The 21534-nt window shown below is 36.1% G+C and overlaps 1 long non-coding RNA gene across 3 annotated transcripts; it reads right to left on the bottom strand.

Moving 5' to 3' along the window:
• Positions 1 to 1901: 1901 nt before the first annotated feature.
• Positions 1902 to 19011, bottom strand: LOC112541417 (uncharacterized). 3 transcript variants are annotated; one of them, XR_003085406.2, is made up of 4 exons: positions 15289 to 15374; positions 6941 to 6983; positions 4977 to 5134; positions 1902 to 4088 (listed from the first exon to the last, which is right to left on the bottom strand). It is a non-coding gene; the product is annotated as an uncharacterized LOC112541417 (long non-coding RNA). The 3 variants fall into 3 exon arrangements; XR_003085405.2 differs by lacking the exon at positions 15289 to 15374 and adding an exon at positions 18860 to 19011 and having other exon boundaries at positions 1902 to 5134; XR_003085404.2 differs by having other exon boundaries at positions 1902 to 5134.
• Between the last annotated feature and the right edge of the window lie 2523 nt (positions 19012 to 21534).

Below are 21534 nucleotides of genomic sequence, written 5' to 3'. Positions count from 1 at the left end.
TATTTTTCCCTGTCACTAGCAAATAGCACTGATAACCGTGTAAAGAATAGTTAAATGATTCTCCTTTGGATTTTGTTTTGTTCTCTTTTTGGATCTGCCTTCTTCATAAAGCCTATATATCCCAGTGAATAAAAATGAGAGACTCATCTTGCCGTCAGTGTGCGATAGAACATGTCCTTCAGTCTCTGTGTTGGGAAAGTTGCCTTTTTCAATTTCTTGGTGCCTGGGAAAGTTGCTTTCAAATTACAACAAAAGTTTGAATCATTGCATGGAGTCACTGGCCCCTCTGAGGGGGCTTTCTCTGTCTTCTTAAGAACAGACCACGCACAGAGCCAGATGGTTCCCGTCTGCTGGCTTTATTCAATGCACTTCCTCCCACAGACGGGAGCCCTTTTGCCCTGCTTCCACCCCTCCTCTTTCAAGCATCCACCATGGAGCCTTTCTGTTCTGTGGCTGGAAATAATCTTTTATTGCCCAGTTGTTCGGAAGTGACCTTTTGCCCTTGATTAGATAGCACCAGGCACTATCAGCGGATTGCTTTTGAGCTGGCAGTTTCTTTTTGTCTTTTCTGATCCGGTGTCAGGGAGAACAATGCAAAGGTTTGCAAAAATTTTTAGTTCAACTAAGGCCCCATATGAGATAGCAAGAGGTGGAGAAAGATACTTGTATATTGTAGATCAGTCTTTGCAGACTCTGGAGGGGTGTGTGTGTGTGTGTGTGTGTGTTAAAGGAAAGTGTATTACAATATAAAATAATCAATTCTGGCAGGAAACTGCTTGTTAGTTTCACTTCATCTTTTCCACTCTTTAGTTGGGATAAATAACAATGAAGTGAAAAAGATAAGACTACCCACCAGTCAGTCAGTGTTCTTTAGATTCTTGTTTTATATAAATATATATATATATCATTGGTCTTTAATACAACTTTGATTTTACACATACAAGAACCTTTGCTGTATTAGATATTCAAGCTCCCATCTGATATACTGTATGGACAATCATTCAGCATACAGAACAGCCTTGGGTAATCTACAACTATAATAGTTGAAGACACATTACTAGACAGTTACAATTTTGATATTTTTTATGTTGAAATGTCAGTATGGAATACAGAATATTCTAGAATACTTGGCCCATGTTCTGAATAACCAAAATCAAAACCAATAGAATGTTGAGGTGCAGGGATGTCAGTGCATCTTCAGATCTTGTACTTGAGGAGAACAGCATATCCATCTATTCTGTGTATCAAATGAGTACAACCACCCACTCACCCTTGTACCTTTTATCAACTGATATTTTTAGATTCCTAAGCAGTTCTAGTCACTTAGGCAATCTTGATATTCTTAGTCTCAAATCTTTACTTGATTGTTAATTATATGAAATGTCAACAACATAAACATTTACAAGTATAACTGTACTTCTGTGTTCTGTATCCCCTTCTTTACACCCTTATCTGATCCTAGCCAATAGCCTCTTTTCACACATTGAGTAGTTTCTTACAAAAATAAAATATTATTTCCTCTTCCTCTCAAATGCACACATCAGCAATACTTAAGCACAAATTTACTCAAAGAATTGGGTACCTACAGAAAGCAGTTTAAGTGCAGAGAGCTGCCTCTTTCCTTCCACCTGAGTTTCAGGCAGCATTGATCATTCTGCTACTATACCAAAAGTAAAAGTTGAATATTAACAACTTAAATTGTAGTCTAATTTATGAATCAGATTTAAAATTGAATAAATATAACATGGGTCAAGCTAAACAAAAAGTATTTTTTGTTTACTACATGTACAAACTATTGGCAGACATCCCCACTTTTGCAGAGACAACTGATTTTTAAAATTTTTTTGCTGGAAACTTTCCTTTTGATACTTCAGAAGAAGTTGTTAATCAGGTTAATAAATATATGTGATCTCAGTAGTGGCAATTTTAAATCTTCTTTGAAGTATGAAAATGTCCCACATATTGTAGTAAAATTATCTGTTATGAACATCTGCACAGTAGGTTAAACCCTTCCAAATCTTGGTTATACTGTAGAGGTATGTCAAATTATCTATTCCTTTGGCAATAAATACATATTAAGAGAAAACTGATTTAGAATAAGTGGAATGCGAGCATTGACAGTATGTTGAAGGTAGCCATGTACTGGTACAATTAAGGCATGGTTTATTACATTTCTTAAGACCATCAAGATGGAAAAAGCTTTTGATCTTACTATATAAAGTACAATTTGAATTTAATAATTGTTATCTTTTAAATGTTTGTGCACTTAAATGGTACACATTTCTTTCCAACATTGTGTTTTCCTAGAGTTTTCTTGTTAAAATTTCATGTACTGATGTTTAATTCATATCACAAATGTTTGCCTTTCATCTTGATAGACAAGGTCCTCAAATTAAAGTAGGAAAGTATTTTTCCTCCTTTCTCATTTCATTGATATAGCTAGAGTAAGCGACTGTTGCATTTATGCCAGCAGTATTCAATCTTCCTGGGATCAATCTTTCACAGAATCTGCACGTGGAATTTGCCTCTGCCGATTTACATTATATACAGTCCTTTGAAGAATACTTATTCTGCTTAAAATGAAACATTTAAATTCTTTAGTACTAACAATATCCATAGCATAATCTTAAAAACTGTATTATCTTAAAAATAAAAATAGTAGCTTCTTCATAGTTGTTTTTATTTAGTGCAAGAGCAACTAAAATTACCCAGTGGGCAGGCACATTTTTAAAGCATTTTTTTTTAGCCTCCAAAGGCTGCAGATAGCAGGGTGGCACACGCTCATCTTTTAGCAGCGGCATTATTTGAAATGGATAGGTTTTTTTTTTTACTAAGAATATGTCCCCTTCTTTGGGAACCCCCCCCATTTCAGCTATGAAATTTGGGAAGTAATACAGTGGCTCTAAGCATGTATAGAATGCCAACAGTTCTTCTTCTTCTATTCTATCTTCTCTATTTAGCTTGGCTAGAAGGTGTGATAACTCAAGATTTAAGCCTCGGTCTTTTTCAAACAGGAAATGCTTCATCTGGATTTCTTAGATTATTTTTAAACATATATGCATAATCAATCCCATGACAGAATTCGCAGATGATAGTAAGGCATCACAGATGATGGTAAGATTGTTTATTTGATTTTGGCATAGTGGTGTGTGTGAACCCAGTAAAGTGTCACTAAGTCACTAATGATGATTAAATATACTATGGCTTAGTACAATATATAGATAAAATCATTCTGTTATATCTCATTCTATTTTTTCCATCTCCGCACTATTCATGCCTCCATTCCTGCTTTGCTTTATGGAGAAAATCAGAGGCATTAGCACCTTCTATCCTGGTCAGTCAATCACATGAAAAAGAAAGCTATTTATCATAGTAAAAAAATGATAATAAATGTATCATAGTAAATGCCAATGATGAGCTGAAGCCTCTAGCTTACTAAATAGTTGCATTAGCATTATGGAAAGTTACTATTCAGTTATGATAGGTATCTATAATTTTTTACTGACTCAAAATTGAGATTCTCATTGTCCAAAATTGCCATTATTATAATACTGAAGGCAGGATCTTCCTGTTTCAGCCCAGTACTACTGGAAGCTGTTGTCTGCACTAATAAAAACTCTGATCAAGTCTTTAGTGTTGTAATAATGACAGTGATACCTCTCATCATATATTGAGTGCCTCACCTACCAATGGATATGTGCTAGAACTAAAAAGGAGAAGCAGTAAGAGAGGATCTGTTTTCTTGCAAGGCTTTGATATTCTAAGAGCCCCCTTTTATACAAAGTCAGGCAATCCTACCCTTTGGCAGCCTTGGATTTTCAGCGAAGTCAACACCTTCACAAGATTAACATATATTAGCCATCATGTTTCAATATTTTCCTTTTTCTGTATGCACGGCTATTAGATCCACGTGGAAAAAATGCCATGCATATCAAAAGGCCTATTTGCATGAGAATTTCCAGTGGAAATGTCCTGTGACCTTTTCCTTGTCTGGGGTGGTTAATCCTATTTGAAATTCCTGCCATGCTCCTATAGAAGGTCAGTGCACTTGGGAATCAAGCTGCACCTGTTGCAGGGCCTTAGTCTGCCTACAAAAAATGAGAGAATACACAATCATTTCAGAGGAAACAAGAGCACTAGGTAACTTTCTGTTGAAAAGGCTTGAAGAAATAGTGGCATATTTAAAAGAAAACAGAATTAAAAAGAGCAACTTCACTCATCTCACATGGTTACAATGAATAATGGGTAGTATAATGATCAATTATTAATTTGTATTCCACCTTTATGAGCAAGGAAAATATTTGGGATTTGAGGTAAACCACAATTGTCTTTCTTGACAGACAGATTGAAGTGTTGATTTATATGGCTGTGCTTGTTTCCTTCAACCATGTATCTCAAAACTGATATCCTAATCGCATGTTCAACAGTATGGTTCATACACACACACATGCATGCATGCACTGCATTTCCTCAGGTGTGTTGTTCTGTATTATCTATATTGTAGATAGAATCAACTGAAAATAAATGGCATGTTAACTAAAGCAACAATAACAGTAAAAATGAAGCAGCAGCAGCAACAACAGCAATAATAATGAAGTGATACCAGTGGCTTCCTCTCAGACAAACCATAAAGACTTCTGAGGGACTTGATTCAATTCAAGGGAAAGGAAAAGGGGAAAGTGACCTTAGTGATTGCAGCAATAGGTGAATTGTGGTGGTGTTAAGAAATAAAAACCTATACCATGAAACATCCTGAGGCAAAGCTGTTTCCCTCATGCATTGCTTCAGCTAAAAGTGTTGCTTTCTCCTTTTGTTTATGGAGAGGAGATTTACAGCTAGCTTTATCAACAGGCAGAAGCTATTATACAGTAACATTTAGAGGTACATAAAAAAAGCATTTTTAGAAACATGAAGGAAGTTAACAACTTCAGTGCCCATTTGGCTGATGAGAAGAAAAGATGAAATCCAAGAATGACCTATATTTCCATTTCTTCAAAAATGAAGAGTGAGCATTTTTTTCCCCTGAAGAGAGATGTTTTCTTCTCTCCACCATGGAGAAGGGTGTGCTTTTCCACAGTCTGTTTCCAGAACCCATGAGTGCAGAGGATTAAGTCTGGCAAGAGCAAGCAGTCTTCTGTAAGGAACAGAAAGAACATCACATAAATACTTAGGAATAGAAAAATGCCTTTTCCAAAGGCCGATGTTACAGTTAGGAGAAATTCTTTCATCCTTTGCTGCTTTCTCTAATTAACTGATTCAGCAATTATAGGGTTGGAGATAACAGCAGAGGCTCATTTGAAGCTTGCTGTGGAAATGTAGGACATGCCTTGTTTGGGCTTTTTGATGGATAAAGAGTTACACTGTGTATTTTATGTATACTGTTCTATGTTCTGTACCCCACCATGTAAAAGAGAATGTAGGAATCCAAGAAGAGTTTTGCTGATCTGTCAAGACCTGTTCAGTGAATCATTATGTTCCCACAGAGTTCACACAGATGTACATGACAAGCCATAAGCAGGACATTAACACAAAGAACACCTCTCACATTCTCTAGAAATTGTATTGTGAGGCATATTACCTTCAATATTGGAGGTACAAATATAGCTATCATGATAAATAGTAACCACTGATAGCTTATCCTCTGTGAATTTGTCTACTCTCCTTTTAAAGCTCTCTGGTATATAGACAGCTTGTGGAATGAATGGGCTTTGTCTGCTGAAAGCAGCGATCTACTTATTGGCACTGATATCATTTGGAAATAGTGCTATAGGATGTTGCTGGAGTTTTGTTGAACGAAGTGGTAGAGAATGGGAATGACTTGGATGACTGTGTTCATATGTATATACATGTGTGCATAAAAAACAAACAAACCTGCAACTTACATACTGTGTGATTTTCTCACCATAAACATTGCATGGTTAATACTTTTGCTTTCTGACATTTATCTAGCACTTAATTAGGCAAATGATGTATTCATTAGCTCATTTGAGATGAAATTTAATTATTTGGAAAAATATATGGATGCAGAAGCTAAACTATAAAATCATGAGAGTAAAAATGTTACATCCAAATGCAGTTTTAGAAAAAGCGGAATAATTGTTTTTTGATTTGAAATGATGCTTTTGAGAGGTTCCATATGAGGGGTGCACTTTCTAGCTGGCATGTACTGGGAGAACTGCAAATGATTCTCTGATTCCCACAGAGGAGCTTTAGCCTCTACATAAAAGGATCTTGAAAAAATATTTTTTTTTCACCATCACAAATGTATATAAAATGCTTGACTCATTTTATGTGAATGTGTTCCTCATTACCTAGAATACTTTTGATGTATTTATAGAAAACAATAACAAAATTTACCCCATTGTGTTCTGAGAAATAACTTTAGTGCAGAGATTGTTAAAAAGGGAAAGTGAGGGAAAAACAAAAATCAGTTCTATTACATTTTTTTCAATTAGCTTGAAGTACCAGTAACTCAGAAAGCTATATAATCTTTGCAACAGTGTACTCTTCCACCTGTATTTTAAAGATAAACAAAAATGAATACCTTGAAAAAGTGTGTGCATGGAGGAAGGAGACTGTACAAAATCTGGTTGGAATTGATTTGAATGTATGGGGGTGGGCAGCAGCATTCAGACTTTGAAACTGTTTGTGTATGATTGAAAATTGTTCCAGAAGATAACAATTGTTGTATAATGTTTTGTTTTTTGCAAGCTTGAGCATTTCTTCCGGGTCTAAGTCCTGTTGGATAAGACCCAATCTGAATATCTTTCATCACTTATACTGTGTTAAAAGTCCACACATTTTATCTAAACCAATGACAAATCTCTCCTTTTCTCAAATACACGTCTACAGTAACATGACAAACTTTCCTTGCACATATAATAGTTTAAAATAAAGAAGCATAACTGTTATGGTACCAAGAGAAAAAAATATTGCTTACCTGCATCGTATAATGTGGAAAATCAACTTTATGAAAAAAGGGACTGCAATGAAAATAATGAGAGCGCAGTTAATACCAAAACTTGTCTTAGTTCAAAAACAGTGGCAGGATGATAATTAAACATTCGAAGTTCTGTCAGAGATCAAAGACTATATCTCCTATACTACAGCTTGGATTGTGATCTTCCCAATGTGGAGTAGCATAGTCCTTTCTAGGCCTTTAGTTAATACAGATGTCATTTATCCTTTCATAATGTCTCTGAGAACTGTGATAGCAATTTTATGGTATTTGTGAGGTTATACTTTGTGTCACGGGTGCTACTCAGAGAGTTGATGGTCAACTAGATAGAAAAACAACTGACTACATGTGCTCTGTGCCTTTTCAGTGTATGGTTTTAAAACATCATATTTAACATAACTTCAGTCCTCCCAGACTAATAATGCTTCTAATGACTCCTAGTACTTCGTAACAACCATATTAATGCTTGCAAAAAACACCAAAATCAGGCCTGCTGGGTGCAGTAACCTTGCAAAGGCCAGCCGACAAAGCTAGGACACTGCGCTAGCCTAGTGAGTCATTACAGCAGCTTGTAAATTGGTTGCTGCTGGCTATGGGTTGAAAAGTTAGACATTGGAGGTGCTGTGGAGTACATGGTCTCATTAGCATTTCAATGAGACCTGCTTGTTGACTCTGTGCCCAGCACTTGGGCAGCTCCCATCAGAATCTTTCTTTGTTGGTTTTAGCTCCGGTCAAGTCCACTTGCTGCAAGAGGGGAGTCAGGCACATTTAGTTTGTTTAGTCAGGCAGAACGCTCAACAGGAAGGAAGGAAGGGAGGAAAGAGGAAAGGGATTCTCGGGCCTTGCCATTGTCTGGGCAACAGGACTGAAGCAGCCGCAATCATTTCTAGTCTGTAAGGTGCACTTCAATCCCTTACAAATCCTCTCAGTGTGGAGCAAGACAGCCCAGACAGGGACAGATGGTGCAACCCCCTCAGTCTTTTCTTGCTTTGATTTTTGTTTTGAAGTAAAGAAAGTGGGGTATTCTGCTTCCTTTCTCAGTGATATCACTAAGAAAGAGAGAATATCTCACTATTTCTAGGTAGCTTGTTCTTTAGAGTGCATTCTTGCCAGGTGGCACCTTTTAAGATGACTTCTGGAAATTGGCCTGTGACAAATTCTTGGTTTTTCTCTCCAGCAGGCCACTGTTGTAACCATTGCATAAGAAGTTACTGAAGCTTTGTGAAATATCATAATGATGTTATCCAGCTACCGTTATCTACTAAATTCCATCTGTCAGAGGAATCATTTTAGGCTGGTCCACTATGGTTCATTATAATAATTTCCCAGGGCATTGGGATAGTATTATCCTCTTTTATTGATCAGATTATATTTTATTTCCTTGTGTCCATATTTTTCCTTCCAACAAGGATAAGCCAGTCAACTAAAGAGACTCAGAACAGAAACAGAATTCTATGAATGGTCCAAAGTTCTTCAAGTTTTAATTTGGGGTGTGTGTGTATGGGGGAGTAATGATAATTTGTCATCTGCTGTGATGGTCACTGTACTTTTGCCTTCCTTATGCACTTTTCATGTTCACTACCTCTGAACACCGTATGCATGCATATAGATGTTTTGAACAATTAAACAAACACTTTAAAACACATTGATAGTCTGGAATTTCAAAATACCAAAACATCATTTTAGAACTGTATTTTTATTTTTAGTTTTCAGACCAGTATAGAAGGAACATTTATGTGGTGTATATACAGAGATGAGTAATGACTATCTATACCAAAGGGTGATCTAAAAGTGTCTGAAATGAGCTTGATTTCTGGTAAACTTCATAGACATGTCCAAACAGTTTTCTTGGCAAGAGTGCATAGGCAGTTTTTCATTGCTTCTTTCCAGGATATTTTTTCAGCTCCCAAGCCTGACCTATAGTCCTAATATTCATAGTAGTCTTCCATCCAATTATTAACATGGCCAGACCTTGCTTAACATCTGATTTGGTTAGCCAGATGCTGCCATCTGCTGAGGGAGGGAAGGAGGGAGAGAGAGAGGGAGGGAGGGAGGGAGAGATAGAGAGAGAGAGAGAGAGAGAGAGAGAGAGAGGGCACCAGTCTGATGTAATGGTAAAAGCCTCAGGCTAGGCTTCTAATCCTGCCTTTGGCATGAAGCCTGCTGGGTGACTTTAGGCCAGTCACTCTCTCTTTGCCCTAGGAAGAAAGGAATAGCATATCGTTTCTGAAAATGTTGCAAAAAAAACATTTCTCCAGGCAGTCACCAACTATCAGGACTGACTCTAGGGTACAAAAATACACACATATACCCATACAGTATGTTAACTGATTCTGAGGAAGTGAGAGATACATGAATCAATTGTCAAATTTTGAACAGTTAATGTCTACAAACATTAATCTCTAGGGACACTTTTTAAAAACTAATCTGCCTTCATTAACTTCAAATCTTTTCAAATGTTTTGTTGCAGGACAAGTCCATTCTGTTATGATCCACCTGCTGGTATAGATAGGATATGAAGAATTTCTTGTCATAAACTTGTACTACAAATGAATTCTGTAAATATTATGTTGCAGGCAAGCAACAAAAAGTAGGGAAAAATAATGTTAGAGTTCATGCAATGCATGAAGCCAAAATCAGCTACATTCCACAATAGTGAGATGCATGAGCTTAGTGATAGTTGTTTATTGACAATGGTTGGTAGTTTAATATGATGTATAACCCAGCCAATTGTGGCTTATTCAACAAATCATGGTTAATCAAATCAAATCATGGGTTAATGCAATCTATAAAGATCAACCTTTAAACTCAGGCTTGTACTTCTTCCTTCCAAAAATCTATGCTTGTTTTACCTTATCATTGGCAACACAACTGAATAAGGACATAATTACATAGTTAATTAATGTATTAAGAAATGTATGAAGAAAGAAGTCCACCCCCCCCTTCCTACTTACCTTTTCTGGACTAATTAAAAAACAGTCCAGATTATGTCCGGAGTCTCATCTAAGCATTCAAATCATTATAGATTTTTTTTTTAAATACAAATATATTTTTTATTCAAAAATATATATGAGAGAAGACATAGGACCTATAAATTATAGGTATAGAAGGTATAGGTATAGAAGTGGTTGTTTTAACAAGAACTGGAAGTCATTTGCCATTCCTTAGAGAATGCACTGTAGGTTGTTTAAGAAAAAAAAAATCTTTTTATGTCAAACCATTTGAATGCATCCTGGTTGCAATCTGAAATGGGCTTAGTGAATTGTCAACAAATGGCCCATTTTCCCACTTCTTGTTTAATGCACTTAACCATGCCCATGCTTAGACTCAATGTCAAAGAACTATTAGCAAATAGATAGAAAATAGAGATCAAGACTAGTTCTGTCCAACCTTAAGTTTCAACCAGATACGAAGAGAGGTGTTAACTGAAAGTACAATTTAGAATCAAAATTACTGAAAGGAAAGTATAATATTGAGCTATAAGATTAATAATTTGGTTTTATATGCAAAATTCTATTAGGCAACTACTTTGCTTCTTCTCCAGGCCTAATATAGAATGTAGTAAAAGTCAAACTTGTCTTTCAAGCAGTCCATCATTATGTTGTTGTAGAAATTAACCAGATATTTTGTACTTCAGATTTAAAATATACCGAGAATGTATCTTGTGTATTAGGCTAATTTTGCTGGGGAAGAAAGCATGTGAGGCTTTGAGTTTCTTTGAGTTTCATTTTCCCCAACACAATCTTCATCAGGATCACTGAAGAGGGAATTATGAGAGTAACCCTCTTTCCTCATACCCAGCAACAGAGAATAAAATCATGGTACCCCCATTTTTAATAGCAGTAGGAAAACAGCTATCTTGCCTACATCAAAACTGTTGGGAGAGAGAGAGACTTTGCATATCTGTGTACAGCTACTGTAAGTGTGTAGACCTCAGTCTGTCATCTGGCATGACACAAAACCCCTGGGATGCAGAAAAAGTGTGCCACTTTATTTGAAGATAAAGCTGTGTCTTCTGTTGTTGCTTTCATTGGACTATTAGATGTCTGAAGGATTTTTGCAAATTTCTACCACAGCCTTTCATTTGATGTAGTTCATGTATATATCAAAGGTCCATAAAAGTGTATTTTTATAATTAATATGACCAGTGATACATAATGTACAGCAGATCAATAGATTAAAAGTGGGTCACATAGTGTCTACAGTCAGAAATCCTGACCTCTGACCTTGTATGCATGTAGGTTTCCGCAATATCAGGGAAAAAAAAGACTGTACACATACACAGGATGTACAAATGTGAACTTTGTGCACATATATAGAAGCTGGGAACAGGCACTATGTGAACAACTGTTTCTCAACCACATACTTTACAAATAGGTGAAATAGGTCAAAGTAGCTAAGAATAGCCACTAAAAATAGGACTGTATTCTTGTTTGAATTATATTTTGATGGCCTAGTAAAAGAATTAAACTTCTTCTACTATGTGAGATAATATTCTTTATGAATTTTTATGGATTTTAACTTATGGAATTGTGAATGAAGGAATTTTCCAGACTTTCTCAATATTTGCAGTTAGGTCTCTTCTACTAATTTTTGCCCAGCATCACAGCCATTAACCATGAGCACAATGTGGTACTTTTTCATTATGCAGAACAGCAAAGTTGCCATTTACATTTTGTCTATAAAAGTGATCAGAAACAAGTATGCCTAAATATTATGACTGTGCAGTACTCTGGATTCAAAAATAAAAAGATGCTTTGGGAAGCATATACAAGTGTGCATACAACACCAGTCTGTAGCTCCTTAAACAAAACACAAGTTTTCCAGAATAGTGCTGCAGCTGCAGAGAACATACCATATGTTTCTGGAAAAAAGCACAGCCGCTTTAAGAAGCTGCAGAAAGGTGCTATGTCGGGACCTCTGTACAGTCCTGAATACCTTGTTTTTGAATCCAAAATGCTGCTAATAAATGCAATTTTGTATAACTAGCTGGTCATATTGGAAGCTTCTTCAAATATTACTTGGTACCTAATTATAACTGCTTTTGAATTTCTGACATAGTAACATTGTAGCAGTCTTAACTTTGCTTTCTTCTAAAGCTCATAAGAAGTAGAAACGTGTGACCCAACAGATATTTAATGGGAATGACAAGAGCAGCTGATGTTTGTCTGTTCCAGGCTTCTTAACTTTATTCTTTTCAATGAGTTATACAGTTCACCTTAAGAGTGAATTCATGAGTGTTTTAATGTGCTGGATTGTAAGATTTCTATTATTAAATAAAGTTTTCAAACATATGTAATATAGTTGGATCACTTTTCAAGTTCACTACTATGAGCAGGATGGGCTGGGCCCAGATGGAGGATGATGCAGTCTAAACAGAACTAACTGACCTGATTAAGAAGTCTGGACTAAGGACACTCTGCTGTTTAGGAAAGAGAGGGGTTCCCAGACTGGTGCTGTGCCTGCTGATGTGTGTGAAGAAATTCTAAATAGAGGTGCCAGAATGTGAAATTTTTAGAAGAAAGGTCAGTAAAAAAAAATAAAAAAAAAATTCACATGAATATCTGACTGGGAAAGTCAGGATGTGGGAAGAATGGCAGGACTGCAGCAGGAAAACTGGGGCAGATTGCTGGAAAAATGAGGCTGGAAGCCCATTGTGAACTTTTATGTATGAGCAAAATAGGTGGATTTAATGGGCATTTGCTGTATTCTGTCTATATGTGTCCATATGCTGTGGTCAAAAAAAGTCAAGATGGTAGCTGTGATGGTGGGATCAAAGTTCTACCTGGTTTTTATATGTGTCATGTATGTTACACATCTTAAAACCAGGTGGAGCACTGATTGCACTGTCATGGCCTCCACCTTAACTTTCTTGATCATACCATGCAGATACCCCTGAGCATTTAATTGGGAAAACATACCGCTTTGTAAACAACTAAAAATGAGATATGATGCCAATTCCTGCAATGAAAGGTATAGATTTAGCTGAGATATGTTTTTGTGGTAGTGTTAGACATTTGTCTAACAGATTGTTTCACTTAAGAGACTAGTGACTTGCTTCTTTCAGTACTCAGGAAATGAGGTTTTGTTTCTGAGTCAAGACTATACATAGACATAATCAGACTATACACGTGGATGCTATTCAAAACTACCAAGTGTTTCTATCTATTAGTATTGCTGCTTCCCTTGTTACTGGTTCTGTGATGACTCTGAATTCATTTCTTTCAGATGAATCTTACTGTGCTTTCCAACTGACTTGTAGTATAAGCCTATTTGATCTCCCAGATACACTTTCTTTCTCCTGATGGTGAGATCAGTGCAGCTCCTCAATCAGCCTGGTTATCCCAGGACCACCCATGTCTTCTATGACAACAGCTGGCTTTGCACTGCTCCCAATCCTTTCTCATAAATATGAATATGCCATATTAGTGGGAAGACTGTGGAGAGATATAATCCTGTGGTGTTAGATTGTTTATAGGCTAATAATATCATACAGAAAATTTTATTATAAATAATTTTTAAAAGATGGAAATTGGGTTCTATAATATGTAAGTATGATTACCATACTTTCATCAAGAATGGTTAATCAAACTATTAGCTATGTATTGAACAAACTCAGCGTATGCACATCTGCAAAACAGTATAGCTTGGATAGATTTCTTTTACGAGTTGGAGGCTCTGTCAGTTCAGAAGAATGAGTGAAGAGGAGCCAGACAAATATAAGGGCCAGACAATCAAAGCTTTTATCTTTTAGATCTTGCAGATGGGCCTTCTGATCAAATGACTAACAACTGCTGCCAGATCAGCAAGTAGCAACCACAAAACACCTGTCCTTACTTAAGTCTTTTACATTTACAGCTCTTCCTGTAAATTGTATTTATACCTATTCTATCTTAGGCTTATTGTCTTCAGCTCTCACTTAGATGAATGAGAATCAAAGGCTTCAGTGGAGCATCTCAGGTGACAATGACACAATATAAACATGTTACATATCACATACGGAAATGGCAGGTTCCTACTTTGGTTTCTTCGGTATCAAAATAGTCCCATAAGTGGAAAACAATTTAGTCAATCTGCTGAGCTTCTGTTGAATTTGATGCACACTCATGCAGGATTTTTATTTTTCTGTTTTTTATTACAAAGCAATGAAATTTCTATATTTATGTGATATTTTAACCCTTTGATGCTAAACCACTTCCTCTAAAATAATAACTCTCTACTCTTCCTGTAAACATAAAACTACATTATGTGTAAGAACCAGCAATTTGCTACCAATGATAGTTTCAAAAAGAAAGAAACAAGGTATATTTAGCGTGAGGAATAATTAGAAAAAAGTGAACCCCCCCCAGCCTGTATCATATTATCATTATATAAAAGGCTAAAAATATTTGGTCATCTTAATTTAGAACTCAAGAAAGGGATAGATGTTCAGGAATGATGAACAATGTGATTGAAATAAATAGAACACACACTCATCCAGTTAAATGGATTGATAGTAAATTACTGTTCATTGCTACTTTTGAAGTAAGTCCCATGCATACAACTTCTGTGCAGAACATTAGCACATATAGAAAGAAGATTTCAGTTAATCCTTCTTGGGGGTTAGTTTCCTGTGCATCAAGAATGAGAGTTCCCACACCCCTTTTTAACTATGGGGAAACATTAAATGTGTTATTCATCCACATGAAATTTTAAATCATATGGTTTATGTGTCTTTTCAGAATACAGCCTTTTAGAAAAGAATCTGGCAGGGTTAAAAGCATTTCAGGTTTTCATTTTCTGGGGAGGCAGGCTTTCTCTTAGTACATGCTTTTTGTAACCAGAGGGCATAGAGTCTGTCTGAATCACTGACACAGCCTCCTACAACAAGTGCTGCTGGTTACACAATCACTTCTCTCTCTCCCCCCCGCCCATCCAAAAGCACTGAACCACTTCTTTCTTCCGCTGCACAGTCCTCTAACCTTCTGAACACGAAGGTGTGTGCTGAAAACAGCTCGTCATGGCCACAGGGATATCTCAACGTTTTCTTCCACACCATTTCTTTAACCTGCCTATTCAGAAGCAAAGCCTATAAACTCCATGAGGGCTTACTCCAAGATAACCATGAGTAGTGTTGCAGCCTTTTACATTTTACTACTTGGTTTTACTTTTGGCTTTACTGCTGAAGTGATTGTTCATAAAATTACGGTTTTTCCTTCCAGTTCTCTGCATAAGGGTCCTGGCTGAAGTTATAAAATGTGCAGCTTCTACAATCAACTCAGGCTGGAAATGTTTTCTTTGTTGCTGGAAAAAGAGAGGAAGAGAGGGAGAACACGAGAACGAGCTCATACCTTAAGGTCTTGTTACTAGGCAACAGTGTTCCATTTGCCAATTGCCACCATTTCCTTCTTACCGTATTACAGGCCTTATTATTAACATTTAGTTCAGAGAGATTGCTGTCATTATGTGAAGTAACTTCCTTTTGAGGTTACTCATTAACCTTAGGTATTTTACTGTGTGATTATAATTACCAAATACCACTGGCATGGAAAAACTCCTCAAGATTTGGGAAGAGAGAGAGAAATCGAGAGATCCTATTTAATGTTTTTCCTTTCTTCTTTTTGTTCCATGACTGTTAAACAGCGTTGGGTTACAAATGGTTAGATATGAACATATCAACATGTGTGAACTTAAAATGGTTTTCAATCATACTAAAGACAACAATCCTTGTTGATTGCCAACAACAACAAAAAAGATAGATCGTCTGATCTCTGTGGCCCTACCCATGGCAATTACTATGCAATCCTGAGCATGTATATAGGATTAAAACTTACTCCCAAGTAGCTATGCATTGGATTGCATGGCCTTAATTGCTTGCTATTTTCTATTACAATACTCTTTTAAATTATCAGATAAGTCTTTCCAGCTATTAGACTGTAGATGCAAAGCCTGATCACTTGCTTTATGGGATTCTTAAATCTCTCTAGATATACAGTAAGAACTACATTTTAGATATCAGTTTAGGTAAAAACTGCATTACACATTGTCTCAGGCAAATCTCTGTACTTAAGTCTTCCCTCTATTTGTCCTGTGTAGAAGTGCATCAACATTCCTTCTAATTTAATTTTTTTGACAGGCTACAGCAGGCCCCTGAAACTGAGATTCCTGGGTATGCCTGTCATGTGAATCAGTGGGGAAATATAGATCATATTCAGGAAATTAAAAGTCAAGTGATAGAAATGCTTTATATTTTCCATTATTTTTCATTTAAAATGAAAGTGCTCATTTGAAAGAGGATAGGGTCAGCTTTCTTCTGAGGTACCTTGGCATTACCATATAGGAAAAATATTTCCAGAATAACTCTTTGTATGAGTATAATGGGGGAAAGAAACATATTTCATTTAAAATCTGCAGTTATCTGTGAATAAAGCCAATAGATGGAATAAGAATGGACAGCAACCAACATCGCAATCTGAATATAAAGTTGCAAAATGCCATAGTCAGCTAATTTCTTAAAGAATCAAATATTACCAGCAGTGATACGAAGTTCATATTATCTAGTTTAATAGCAATTGCTGAATGCTCAGAGGAAACTTTGTTTTTTTAAATAAATAAAAGTTATGTGGGGTGCATCACAAATGCATATGCACAAGCTGCCTATGTATATATCTAAGATCTCACAGGAACAAATTTGGGAAACAATTACACAAAAAGAGCTGCAGAAGTCAGAACGATCTCATTGATATCACAGAAAATATCCAGTAGGTATTTGATATTTGCATTGCTATTGAGTGAATGAATCTTCCTGCAATACAATTTTCTGGTTTAAAATGTTGGAAAAATACACTACATACTCCCAGAGTTGAAGCGGTGTCTTGAAGGAAATTGGTCAGATTTCTTGCAATAAATAGTATCTGCATTTATTGCATAATAAATAATTATAGCTATTAATAATAATAAACAAAAGTCTGACTAAATTTAGTAGTTATTATTGCTAACCTGGTCTTGATCTGATTGTTTATTGAAAATAATCTATAACTGCTAATAATAAAATGCCAGAAGAAATTATCAGATTGGTTTACTATTCATGGCTTGCTGATCAAGTCTGTTTTCATATATAATTTCTTTGTGAGTAAAATCCATTGAAAACAGCAGGGCGTGTTTCTAAATAGACATATACCAGTCAGGCTGCACATCAAATGCCCTGGGCCCAAAACCATACGTAGCCATACAAAGCCTCTTCAAAAGTTGCTACTTATCTCTAAGATTTAATCTGATCAAAGAGGAAACAATAAAGAAATAAGCAGCAATAATATTAAATTAAATTAAAGCAAATTTAATTTTTATTTCATTTTTGTCCTGGCACCACCTACTTCCTGCAGTTTCTGTTCACACTACTCACGTTCAAGGGATTTTCTTTGGATTGTGAATCCACATCTAGGACTAATCCAAGTAAAAGAAAAGAAATATCCCAAGGAATATTTCAAAGTATATTAGTTGGACCCTGATAATATAAACATATCACTGCAATTTGGCAAAATTGAATCTACTTATTTATTATATAGTTTATTGCCTGTCTACAGAAATTCTATTCAAAGTGGCTTGACTATGCTATCAATAGAAAGCTGATGGAACAGTGGTTTGTTATTACTTTTATACTATTTCCCTCCTCCCCCCCCCCAATATTTTAGTACTGGTGCTCTACAGTTGTGATCCATCATGTTTTGGTGACTTTCTCTTTGAAGAAGACACAAATTTGACAAACCATATTGCTTTCAAATGTGGAAATTATGTATGTAGGTTAATCTTTAATTAATCTCTCACTGGAGGACTAATGCACTCATAAAAGCATTTACCTCAAGACTTTATAAATTATTTTCTCCTTATATGTTAAAAGTAAAAAAATGCTACATGCATTTTTAATGTGTTTGTATATTTTCAGCAACAGCATCTGCGTAATGTTGACTATTGTTTTCTTTTGGCAATGAAAGGTGGCAGAACGTATGGCATGAGCTATTTGTCTTTTAAAACTGCATCCATTGATCCTTTCCCCTTCCCTTCTTACACTCACACCATAGAAGCTAGAGCGCTATAGGGATTTACTCCTTCCTTCTAGGATAACCTGGGTTGCAATTTAACTGCAAGTTTGTTTCCTCAGCTGTCTGACTTACAGTTTATCTGATTCACATTGACCCCTTAGTTTAGAATGAGCCAGTTTATTTGCTCGCGCTAATTAGACTGGCTTAGACAAAAACATAACTGATCTGCAAAGAGGTCAGCCTTTTGATCATTTCTTATCAGGAAGTGGAAAATCTACAGTATTTTTGGGATCTGCGGAGCACAGGGTATTCTATTAATATTGTGTTACTGCTTTTGTTCATGTTTGTTGTTTTAAAATCTGTGTGAGAAGAGGCTGTTTCTCTAGTCTGTGGGAGGAATCTTGTCAGGATTCACAAGCTAATTCATTAACTATTCTGTGAAAATCCAGAATCCCTTTTGCTTAGCAACAATGCTGACCACATCTAATTCTTGTTTAAATACTTGAGTGCTACTGCTGATTGGGAGTTTTTAAGTGCTTAACAAATCTCACCAAAAACAAGTGATAAAAATGCTATGTAGACAGTGCCTTGTTTTACTTTGATGGCACATGACCCTTCTACAAGTTTAACAAAACTGAGCATGCTACACCAAAAATGAAAGAAACAGGGGAAAAAAAACTTCCAACATGTTTAATCACAAAAGAAATTTATGAAATAATACTGGTCATGGCTTGTTTTTCTGGCCTAAGGCCTAACCAAATTGTTGTAATCTCTTCTTGACATATAGGAGCCCCACAGAAGAAAATACATTTCTATTTAATTAGGATCTATGCCAGAAGTTAAGTTCAATGTCCAGTTTTCAGTAGTTGCTAGTAGCACTCACCTTTCAGAGAGATTGGAAAGAAGTATTCAACTCAAGATAATAGTTGCTGTTTGAAGCACTTCTCAGTATATGAATGAAGGTGGCTGAGGAACTTAGTGAGTCAGAAAACTGATGTTATGCCACTGCCATTGATGTTTTCTCTCCACACTCTATCTTTACCCCAGGCTTTGGCTTCACATCCTGTCTTGTGCTTTTATAAGTCCCATATTTGGATTAAATTCATGTTGATTATTTCCCTGTGCAAACAGTATGAGTTGGTTCTTATGCAACTGGCAAACAATTTTATTGATTTACTGGTAGGGGCATTAAGGTGTATAAAGTTCCACAGATGCCATAATATTTTACTGTGATTGCTACATGTATAATTTACCCTCAGCATTTCTTTCTTCTGTGGCTACATTAACTCATTAATGAGGGGCAAGATTTGGATTACTGATGTAGAGACTTTTAGAATTAGATACTAAATCAGAATGGACACCAGCAAGAAATATAGAAAAGGTGTCAAGTGTAACACCAGTTTCAAGCTGTGTTCCTTTGCGTTTAGCAGCATAACTGAATTAGAGCTATTACCTAAATAAATGGAGATTATATGGAATATCTTTTAGAAATGTAATATGACCTCTTGAAATTAGTTCATGTAGTCTTTAAGAAAGAGACAGATTGCTGACACTAGACTCTCAAGTATAAATGGTCTTACTATATTGGGCAGAGAGCTATATTTTCAAAAAATAACCAATAGGAGCTGAAAAGTTTGAAGAAGAATCATACCCTGAAAAAATAATTGTAAACCATAATCTTCTATGAAAACAAAACCATTGGTTTGATGACAAGTTGCACTGTGATGGACCACATTCCATAAAGGGAGTCTGTTTTACTCCATGAGATTTAACAGCAGATAAACAAGGACAGGACACTGGGCATAGCCCAGCTAAAGTCATTCACACTTAAGTCCTGCTGATTTCTGTGTAACATTACATTTTAGAAGTTAATTTGGATTCCTAAAGTTTGCCTAGATGGTATACTCACTGTGATAAAAATGAAAAAGTCTCTGGAGAAGTTTCTAAAGCTGGGAAAGGTGGAAGGAAAGAGAAGAGGACAACTAGCAGCAAAGTGGATACACTCAGTTATAGTGGTGATGGGGGGTGCTGTTGGAAGAGCTGAAGGACCAGGTTAGGGACATATCATCATGGAGAAAATCTGTCTATGTGGTTGCTAAGAGTTGCCAAGAGTTGATGGCATAATCAATCAGACACACACACACACACACACACACACAGTGAATGTACAGTGTGTGTGTGTGTATTTCAGTGCCTTTGAGCCAGTCTTGACTTCTGGCAACTGCCTGGACAAGTTCCTGCAGTTCTCTTGGCAGCATTTTTGGAATTGGTTTCCCATTGCCTTCTTCCCAAGGTCACCCAGCTGGCTTCATGCCCAAGGTGGGACTAGAACTTACAGTCTCTCAGTTTCTAGGCTAGAGCTTTAACCATTACACCAAACTGTCACTCTATGTAAATAACATTGAGTGAAACATTAGCACTGATACTAATGTATTTATAATAATTGTAACAATGACAATTCCTATGGTGCCTTTAATTTTTAACACTAGTTGAAATTTTATTTATTTATTTATATTTCAAATTTAGATACCGCCCATCTCACAAAAAGTGACTCTGGGCGGTTCACAATAAAACAGCAATAAATATTAAAATACAATAAAACAATATAAAATACAGTAAAAATAGAATAAAAACCAAACACATACACAAATATTACAACACTGAAATGTTACAACTGTTTCTGATTTGCAGAAGCTAAAAGTATGTAAGAGAGCCAGTTTGGTGTAGTGGTTAAGGCATCATTCAGACACCTACAAAGATCAAATCACACAGGTAAAGGTTTTCCCCATGACACTCTATAAAAGCAAAAGTTGGATTTTAAAGAAGTAGCATAGAAAAAGTATTGACATTTTTTAACTTTCATGCTGGAGAAGACTCTTGAGAATACCATGGATAGCAAATAAAACAAACTAGGAGAAATACTGGTAGTTGAAACACAAATGACCAGACTCAAATTATATAGTTTCAGACACCTTATGCAAAAATCTAGCTCCTTTGAATGGTCCATGATGCTAGGAAAGGTAGAAGGGAAGAGAAGAGGATGGTTCTTGTCTCTTCTTAAAACCAGCAGCAAGGTGGATGGTTTTGACTGCAATAGTGATGGATGCACTGTTGGGAGACCTGAGGGGTCAGGCTTGGGACAGATCATCCTGGAGAAGGTCTGTCTATGTGATTGTTAGGAGTCAGCACCAACCTGATGGCACGTAATCAGCCAATAATCTCAACAAAGCTGGAGGATGTGTGGTTGGGGAAAGCTAAGCTAGGATATAGCACTTTCCCTGATTTTAAAAAACAAAACAAAACTCAGAAGTTATATTTGCTTGGCTTCTGTATTTTCCCCCCTCTTCTTCATCATCCTGAGGTAACAAGATAGCAACAATGAGCATGTTGCAATCTCATTTAGTCATTTCAAAGGATCCTGATTGTACTACAGATTTTGAATCATACTTAATTACATATTAATTTTACATGAATAATGTAATAAGATAAGTGCTCTTCCATTTTCTATTTAGGTATTTAACTGTGACATATTTAAAAATTAAACCCAATGTATATTTT

The sequence above is a fragment of the Python bivittatus genome, unplaced genomic scaffold, assembly GCF_059951505.1.
Source record: "Python bivittatus isolate LINGU-HERP-01145 unplaced genomic scaffold, Pbiv_v1 ctg000070_np1212, whole genome shotgun sequence".
Classification (NCBI taxonomy): domain Eukaryota; kingdom Metazoa; phylum Chordata; class Lepidosauria; order Squamata; family Pythonidae; genus Python; species Python bivittatus.
This window is presented reverse-complemented; position numbering and strand designations above follow the sequence as displayed.